Below are 8,922 nucleotides of genomic sequence, written 5' to 3' on the forward strand. Positions count from 1 at the left end.
ATTTTCACTATTAAAACTACTTCTGAGAGCAATAAACGCTCTAGCTATATTTAATCTACAGTCAGGTCCTTTGTAAAAAATTTGGCTGAACTTATTTCTAGCTTTAGGAAGCTTTCTTTACCTGTAACTATTTGAGATTCAGTGCTTTATATTAGTGCTTGGAGCTCTGATTCTTTTCCAACACAACTACAGAGGTTTACAACTGCGATATTGATTGCTGCTACGTCTACCCTATTCCTATGTTCCTCCTGCACCCTTTGAAACTGAATCCCTTTCCTGAGACGCTCTAACCTAAAACATCTGCCCAGTCCCCTCCACACAGACACTTCCTGTATATAGTGGACTCCTGACCTATTTAGCAGAGCCCAGAAATCCACCAACCTATGGCGCAAGTCGAGGAATCTGAGTCAGATCCTCCACTTAGTTCTGTACTAAAGGATCACAGTCAGTTCAGTAGATGGTGACCTCCGCCTTTATTTCGCAAGAAAGACTGGCTGTCTTTACTAATTTGGCTAGCCGCCCGAAATCAGAGAGAATCTCTTCTGATCCAAGGCGGTACACATCATTAGTACCAACATGAGCCACCACCAGCAGTTTACTGCATCCTGGGAACTTCATGACACCTTAAGCACCCGTTCCACATGTCTGATGACTCCTCCCAGTAAGTACACAGAGCGCACGTTGGATGCCTTCCCCTCCTCTGCAGCCATATTCGTAAGGGGCCACATTATGGGTCTAGCGTTGGAGCTCACAACTACCAGTAATCCCACCCTCTGTGAATGGCCAAAACTTTGCAGACCGAGAGAATTGCTCTAGAACAGGGCGAGTGACTTCATATGGCTCAGAGAGTTCGTCATCCAAAGACGGCGCCCGAAACTTATTCATCAGTCGAATCAGGTAAGTGCTCTGATGATCCAACGGAAAAACTTTCTCTGCCAGCCACATCTTGGAACCACTCGACCACAGGTGAGGGGTCATCGGCCGCAGTAATGGACCGATGGACAATGCATGGGTCATGTTCGACATCCCTCAGATTGCTTCATGAACACTTTTCCCCTTCCTTTTGCTAAGCTCACCCTGCTTCTAAGTAGGCACGGCCATCCCAGGTGTCGACAAATCTGCGTCCCTCGGGAATGTATTCGTCTCTACCGTTTCTTCCAAGACATCTGCAAAAGACCCTTTGTTACTTATCCTAATTTTCCTACATAAAATATCGTCCCACGGAGTGTCAAATATTCACTTACTTCTCTCAGGGTTGACAGGCTCAATTACACCGATTGCAATTATTCGCACTGAGGGAATAGGTCTGCTAGATGCAGGCGTTCCTCTCCCTCTTTGAACTTTCTCCTTCACCGTCTCTGCGTCGTCTCTTCTCATTCTTTCCGTTCTTACCTACTTCTTGTTTCCTAAAATCTCTTCCCCAAATCGACCTCACTACGGAGGATTGCGAAACGCTCTCTCTCCCCAGACTGAAGTGCTTCCAGTCTCTTAGACAACTTTACATTGCCTACTCATATATTACCTATTGCGTCTTCTACAATGTTCAATGCTTCCTCGGTGGTAGCTCCCTAAAGTATCGAAAACCCTGCTCCCAGTGGTACTGACCACGACAAGATTACCCTTTATCAATTATATTAACACAGAAAGACTCTTGAGCGTACGACTTCCACAACCTTTCTCACTACTTTGCGTAGTTACATATCGAGCCATATTCCTTGTTCAACACCACATCCCCTTCCAAACATACCAAATAACACACATTTCCTACAGTTCTCCGACTTTGGCATTATTAAAATTCTATTCGATAAATACAACAAAACAGTAAAAGAAAATCAAATTATGAGGAAGGCACTTAATCGTAATATTACCACGGTACACTGAGGTGGCAAAAGTCATGGGATACCTGCTAATGTCATATCTGACCTCCTTTTCCCGGTTCAGTGCCCGGACTCAACAAGTTGTTGGAAGTCCCCTGCAGATATATTGAGCCATACTACCTCTTTAGCCGTCCATAATTGCGAAAGTGTTGCAGGTGCAGGATTTTGTACACGAAGTGACCTCTCGATTATGGTTCAAATGGCTCTGCGCAATATGAGACTTAACATCTGAGGTTATCAGTCCCCCACAAGTTAGAACTATTTAATCCTAATTAACCTAAGGACATCACACACATCCATGCCCGAGGCAGGAATCGAACCTGAGACCGTAGCGGTCGCACGGTTCCAGACTGAAGCGCCTAGAACCGCTCGGCCACAGCGACCGGCATCTCGATTATGTCCCATAAATGTTCGACGGAATTCATGCCGAGCGATATAGGTGGCCAAATCATTTTCTCGAATCGTCCAGAATGTTCTTAAGACCAATTACAAACAATTTTGGCCCGGTGACGTGCCGCACTGTCATCCACAAAAATTCCATCGTTATTTGGCAACATGAAGTCAATCAATGGCTGTAAATGTTCTCAAAGAAGCCGAACGTAACTATTTCCAGTCACAGCCCACACCATTCTGGACCCACTACCAGCTTGCACAGTGTTGACAATTTAGGTCCACGGCTTCGTGAGGGCTCCGCCACACTCGTAACCTACCATCAGCTGTTACCAACTGAAATCGGGACTCATCTGACCAGGCCTGTTTTCCAATCGTCTAGGGTGATATGCTCACGAAACGGGAGACTGTCCTAACGGATACGTTTTCACGCACCCACATTGATTTATTTGGTCATTTCACGCAGCGTTGTTCGTCTGTTAGCACTGGCACCTCTACGCTAACACCGCTGCTCTCGGTCGTTACGTGAAGGTCGTCGGCCACTGAGTTGTCCGTGGGGAGAGATAATGCCTGAAATTTCATATTCTGAGTACACGCTTGACACTGTGGATCTCGGAATGTTGAATTCTCTAACGATTTCCGAAATTATATGTCCAATGCGTCTGGCACCAACTACGTTTCCTCGTTCAACGTCTGTTAATTCCCATTGTGCTGCCATAATCACGTCGAACAGCTTTGCACTGAAACACCTGAGTACAAATGACAGATCAACCGACGCACTGCTCTTTTACACCTTGTGTACGCAATACTACCGCCATGTGTATATATGCGTTTCAGAGATGTGCAAAATACACTCCTGGAAATGGAAAAAAGAACACATTGACACCGGTGTGTCAGACCCACCATACTTGCTCCGGACACTGCGAGAGGGCTGTACAAGCAATGATCACACGCACGGCACAGCGGACACACCAGGAACCGCGGTGTTGGCCGTCGAATGGCGCTAGCTGCGCAGCATTTGTGCACCGCCGCCGTCAGTGTCAGCCAGTTTGCCGTGGCATACGGAGCTCCATCGCAGTCTTTAACACTGGTAGCATGCCGCGACAGCGTGGACGTGAACCGTATGTGCAGTTGACGGACTTTGAGCGAGGGCGTGTAGTGGGCATGCGGGAGGCCGGGTGGACGTACCGCCGAATTGCTCAACACGTGGGGCGTGAGGTCTCCACAGTACATCGATGTTGTCGCCAGTGGTCGGCGGAAGGTGCACGTGCCCGTCGACCTGGGACCGGACCGCAGCGACGCACGGATGCACGCCAAGACCGTAGGATCCTACGCAGTGCCATAGGGGACCGCACCGCCACTTCCCAGCAAATTAGGGACACTGTTGCTCCTGGGGTATCGGCGAGGACCATTCGCAACCGTCTCCATGAAGCTGGGCTACGGTCCCGCACACCGTTAGGCCGTCTTCCGCTCATGCCCCAACATCGTGCAGCCCGCCTCCAGTGGTGTCGCGACAGGCGTGAATGGAGGGACGAATGGAGACGTGTCGTCTTCAGCGATGAGAGTCGCTTCTGCCTTGGTGCCAATAATGGTCGTATGCGTGTTTGGCGCCGTGCAGGTGAGCGCCACAATCAGGACTGCATACGACCGAGGCACACAGGGCCAACACCCGGCATCATGGTATGGGGAGCGATCTCCTACACTGGCCGTACACCACTGGTGATCGTCGAGGGGACACTGAATAGTGCACGGTACATCCAAACCGTCATCGAACCCATCGTTCTACCATTCCTAGACCGGCAAGGGAACTTGCTGTTCCAACAGGACAATGCACGTCCGCATGTATCCTGTGCCACCCAACGTGCTCTAGAAGGTGTAAGTCAACTACCCTGGCCAGCAAGATCTCCGGATCTGTCCCCCATTGAGCATGTTTGGGACTGGATGAAGCGTCGTCTCACGCGGTCTGCACGTCCAGCACGAACGCTGGTCCAACTGAGGCGCCAGGTGGAAATGGCATGGCAAGCCATTCCACAGGACTACATCCAGCATCTCTACGATCGTCTCCATGGGAGAATAACAGCCTGCATTGCTGCGAAAGGTGGATATACACTGTACTAGTGCCGACATTGTGCATGCTCTGTTGCCTGTGTCTATGTGCCTGTGGTTCTGTCAGTGTGATCATGTGATGTATCTGACCCCAGGAATGTGTCAATAAAGTTTCCCCTTCCTGGGACAATGAATTCACGGTGTTCTTATTTCAATTTCCAGGAGTGTAGTTTATTCATAGTGTTGAAATTCAAAATGCAAATACTTTGTTATTTTTTCTGTTTAAAATATAAATACAAAATGGTTTCCAATAAAAGTATTTAATCACAAACTGCAAAATACTTATTTCCAAAATATCTTTATTCAAAGGAAACACCTCTAGCTAGTGAACATTTTGCATTCTATTTATTTCAATGATTTTAACATCAATAACTGTTCAAATCTTTCATCTTTCATGTTCCGCCTGTGTGTGCTCATTATCTTTCCCCCAAAATTAAAAAGTCGTTCAACTGCAGCAGAACTTGCTAAACATGTATTATGTTTAAGGAAAAGTGTTTTTTTTTCAGTTGGATATCTGTTCAGGGAATCTAAACTATTGTCAATATCTTTTAAATACTGTAGTGTTTCCGTATCTGTTGTAGTGTGGCCACTATCACTGAGTACAGAAGAATGAGTCCTCAACAGACTCATCCAAGCTCCTTTTTTTTCAGAATGTTGCAAGTTCTTCCGGTCTTAATTTTTCACTCTGTGCACTTCTGAAATAAACAGTTTCTTAAGGAATCCTCTGCTGGCTTTCGGTACCGATTTCAGTTTGAAAACAGGCTAAGATATGTATGCTAGAATGCCATCCTTCTAAATAGATTCTACAAACCTATGAGACACAGATTCCAAGATGGTTGGCATTCTGAGATGGCTGCATCATAAAGATTTTTGTATGAATTACTTTAAGATCTGGCCTTTCCATATCTCTTTATGTTATTACATGTAAGGTGTATGAGGCGCACCTCTCACGATTAGGCATTTGCAACTTTTAAAAACATTCAGATGTCTCAGGCATAACTTCTATATTTAGAATATGAGCTGAATCTCTTTCACTAGTTACCGTATACGAATATTTTCTATACATTTTAAAAGCTTTAACCATATCTGATGCTTTGTTGGTAAAAGTTTTCACGATTTTTCTCAGATTGAAATCAAATTCAGAATAAATCTGCACAATCTGTTCGGCTACTTTACTGTAGCCGTGTGTTCTCCTTTTCTTTTCCTTTTTTTTGTTGGGGGGGGGGGGGCATCAGTCATCAGTCCACTGACTGGTTTGATGCTGCCCGTCACGAATTTCTCTCCTCGCAGTAGCACTTGCAACATACAGCCTCAGTTATGCTGGATGTATGCCACTCTTTGTTTCCCTCTACAATTTTTGCCCTCTACTTCTTCCTCTAGTACCATGGAAGTCATTCTCTCATGTCTTATCAGATGTTCTATCATCCTGTTCCTTCTCCTAGTCAGTGTTTTCCCCATATACCTTTCCTCTCCGATTCTGTGCACGACCTCCTCATTCCTTACCCTATCGGTCCACCTAATTTTCAACATTCGTCTGTAGCACCACGTCTCAAATGCTTCGATTCCCTTCTGTTCCGGTTTTCCCACAGTCCATGTTTCACTCTCCAAACGTACATTCTCACATATTTCTTCATCAAATTAAGGTCTATGTTTGATACCGGTAGTCTTCCCTTGGCCATGAATGCCTTTTTTGCCGGTGCTAGTCTACTTTTAATGTCCTCCTTGCTCCGCCTGTCTTAGGTTATTTTGCTGCCTAGGTAGTAAAATTCCTTAACTTGATCTACCTCGTGACCATCAGTCCCTATGTTAAGTTTCTCATTGTTTTCATTTCTGCTACTTCTCATTACCTTCGTCTATCTTCGATTTACTCTCAGTCCATATTCTGTACTCATTAGACTGTTCATTCCATTCAGCAGATCATGTAATTCTTCTTCACTTTGACTCAGGGTAGCAATGCCATCAGCGAATCGTATCGTTGATACCCTTTCACCTTGAATTTTAATTCCACTCTTGAACCTTTCCTTCATTATCATCATTGCTTCTCCATTGTTCAGTTTGAACAGTAGGGGCGAAAGACTACATCCCTCTCCTACATCCTTTATAATCCGAGCACTTCGTTCTTGCTCATCCTCTCCTGTTATTCCCTCATGGCTCTTGTACCCGTCGCTCCCTATAGCTTACCTCGATTTTTCTCGGAAGTATGAAATAAAAATATTGAGAGGAAGCCCGCCGTGGTGGCCGAGCGGTTCTAGGCGCTTCAGAGTGGAACCGCGCGACCGCTACTGCCGCAGGTTCGAATCCTTCCTCGGGCATGAATGTGTGTGATGTCCTTAGTTTAGTTAGGTTTAAGTAGTTCTAAGCTCTAGGGGACTGATGACCTCTGATGTTAAGTCCCATAGTGCTCAGAGCTGTTTGAACCGATTAAGGGGAAGATTTTTGCATTTTACAAACACAAAATGTGTAATTTTACGTATTTCAAATAAAATAGGAAATGCTTTTTGAAAAAGTTATTATGTTACAAAATGAAAATAGGTTTGTTGCATTTAAAGTACATCTATTTCGCATCATTCACATCTCTCTGCTTGCCGCTATCCCATGACTTTTGTCAACTCAGTGTTCTTCTTTTTAAATTGACTTTTGGGCACGCCCATACAGCCATCTCAACAGTCGAATGTCATTTCTTACGATACAAACTTAAGGAGAGCACAACACACTGTGCCCGAGCGGAGAAAATCTCCGACCCATCCAGCAATCGAACCCGGGCTCCTTCGGTTAACAGTCCGCTGCGCTGACCATGCAGCTACCGAGGCGGACGTTCACAATACTTCTTACTGCAGCTTAACTATTCTGCCTGAGTGGCTGCTCACAATTATTACTTTATACAGTGAAACAATGAATACACCTCGATACCAGTCATCTTCACTCCCGGAATTGTTATAGATGGTTAACATCGTATACACTCTTACATCATGAGCTACACCACTTGGTCATGAGAACACATATTGCAAAACTAACATTCTTATTTACACATCCACGGAAGAGTGTCTGCGATACATGTCACATACTGGGCTTGTCAGTAGATGCATTTGGCAAGAAACCCATTGATTTTCCGTGAAACTTACAGTCAAACAAGTCAAGAAACTGCACTAACCGCAGCGTATGCTGACAAAACTGAAACCCTGCAGCAGTCTTCATCCACGGATGGCGACTGTAGGCGCTGTCGATCCCCCTTCTGTCACCAACTGAAGTAATGATCGTAAGAGGGGCACTTTTGTGCTGGTTTGGATCGTGGCGATGGGTCGTGGTAGTGAGCAGGCAGTTGGTATCTTTGACAAATCCTACTAGCATCAAAAGTTAAAATATTTCATCAACACCCATGCGACTACGCTCGCAGCACGTTGGCGGTGGCCACGGTCACGCCCGCTCCTAGCACATGGCGATGACAGTGTGTGGTGGCAGCGAGCTTAAGCTCACTACGCCCTGACGTTGGCGCCCAGAAATCGAGGCCCACAAGAAATACAGGCCGTGGCGCGTACTTCACAGCATGTGACACTGCAGGTCTTAAAGAGTGCCAGCAGCCATATCCGTAGGGAAGCGATTAACTGTTTCAGACCAGTTTAATAATTCTTGACTGCGCGTTTAAATGCGTGCAAGCTCTCGATAGCACACGAGAAAGTTGACCCTTTTACTGGGTACTTTTTCATTTACATATCGATATCCAGTGGGCCTTTGGCTCTGAGCACTACGGGACTTAACATCTATGGTCATCAGTCCCTAGAACTTAGAACTACTTAAACCTAACTAACCTAAGGACATCACACAACATCCAGTCATCACGAAGCAGAGTAAACCCCTTTCACGGAGCCGAGCGCTCGCGAAGTGTGGCAGACAAGCCGACTTGTGTGACGTCACAAGTTCTTTACATACAGGGAGGGGGATTTCTCGTGGGCCCCGACAGAAATACTGACTCCACGAGCTTACGCAGCAGCGTTCGCCCCCCATAGAGCGACCCGCTGCTGGCGGATCGAACCAGCAGTGCTGAAGATTGCTGAGTTGCTTGCTGGGGCTGCCAGCCTCCGGAGGTTATCTCTCTTCTGTGAGTGACAGCGTCTGAAGCGTAGGTGCCCGTACCAGCACGGAATGGAGAAGGGACTGGATGATAGGACATCTGTTATGATATGAGGAAATGACTTCCATGGTGCTAGAGGGAGATGTAGAGGGCAAAAACTATAGAGGAAGACAAAGAGTGGAATAAATGCAGCATAATTGAGGATGTAGGTTGCAAGTGCTACTGTGAGATGAAGAACTTGGCATAGCGGGAATTCTGACAACACAACGGTACGTCACGGACATACTGTTCCTCGTGTGTTACCTCTGATACGCCATTTCTCAACAAGACAATGCTCGTCCAAACATGGTACGTGTATCTATGAACTGCCTGAGTGATGCTGAGGTACTTCTGTGGCCAGAAACATTCACAGATTTGTCCCCAATAGAACGTGTGTTGCACCAGCTTGAACGTCAACTCCGTCCCAGTGGTGGCATCCAG

Source organism: Schistocerca piceifrons, chromosome 5 (genome assembly GCF_021461385.2).
Source record: "Schistocerca piceifrons isolate TAMUIC-IGC-003096 chromosome 5, iqSchPice1.1, whole genome shotgun sequence".
In the NCBI taxonomy this organism is placed as follows: domain Eukaryota; kingdom Metazoa; phylum Arthropoda; class Insecta; order Orthoptera; family Acrididae; genus Schistocerca; species Schistocerca piceifrons.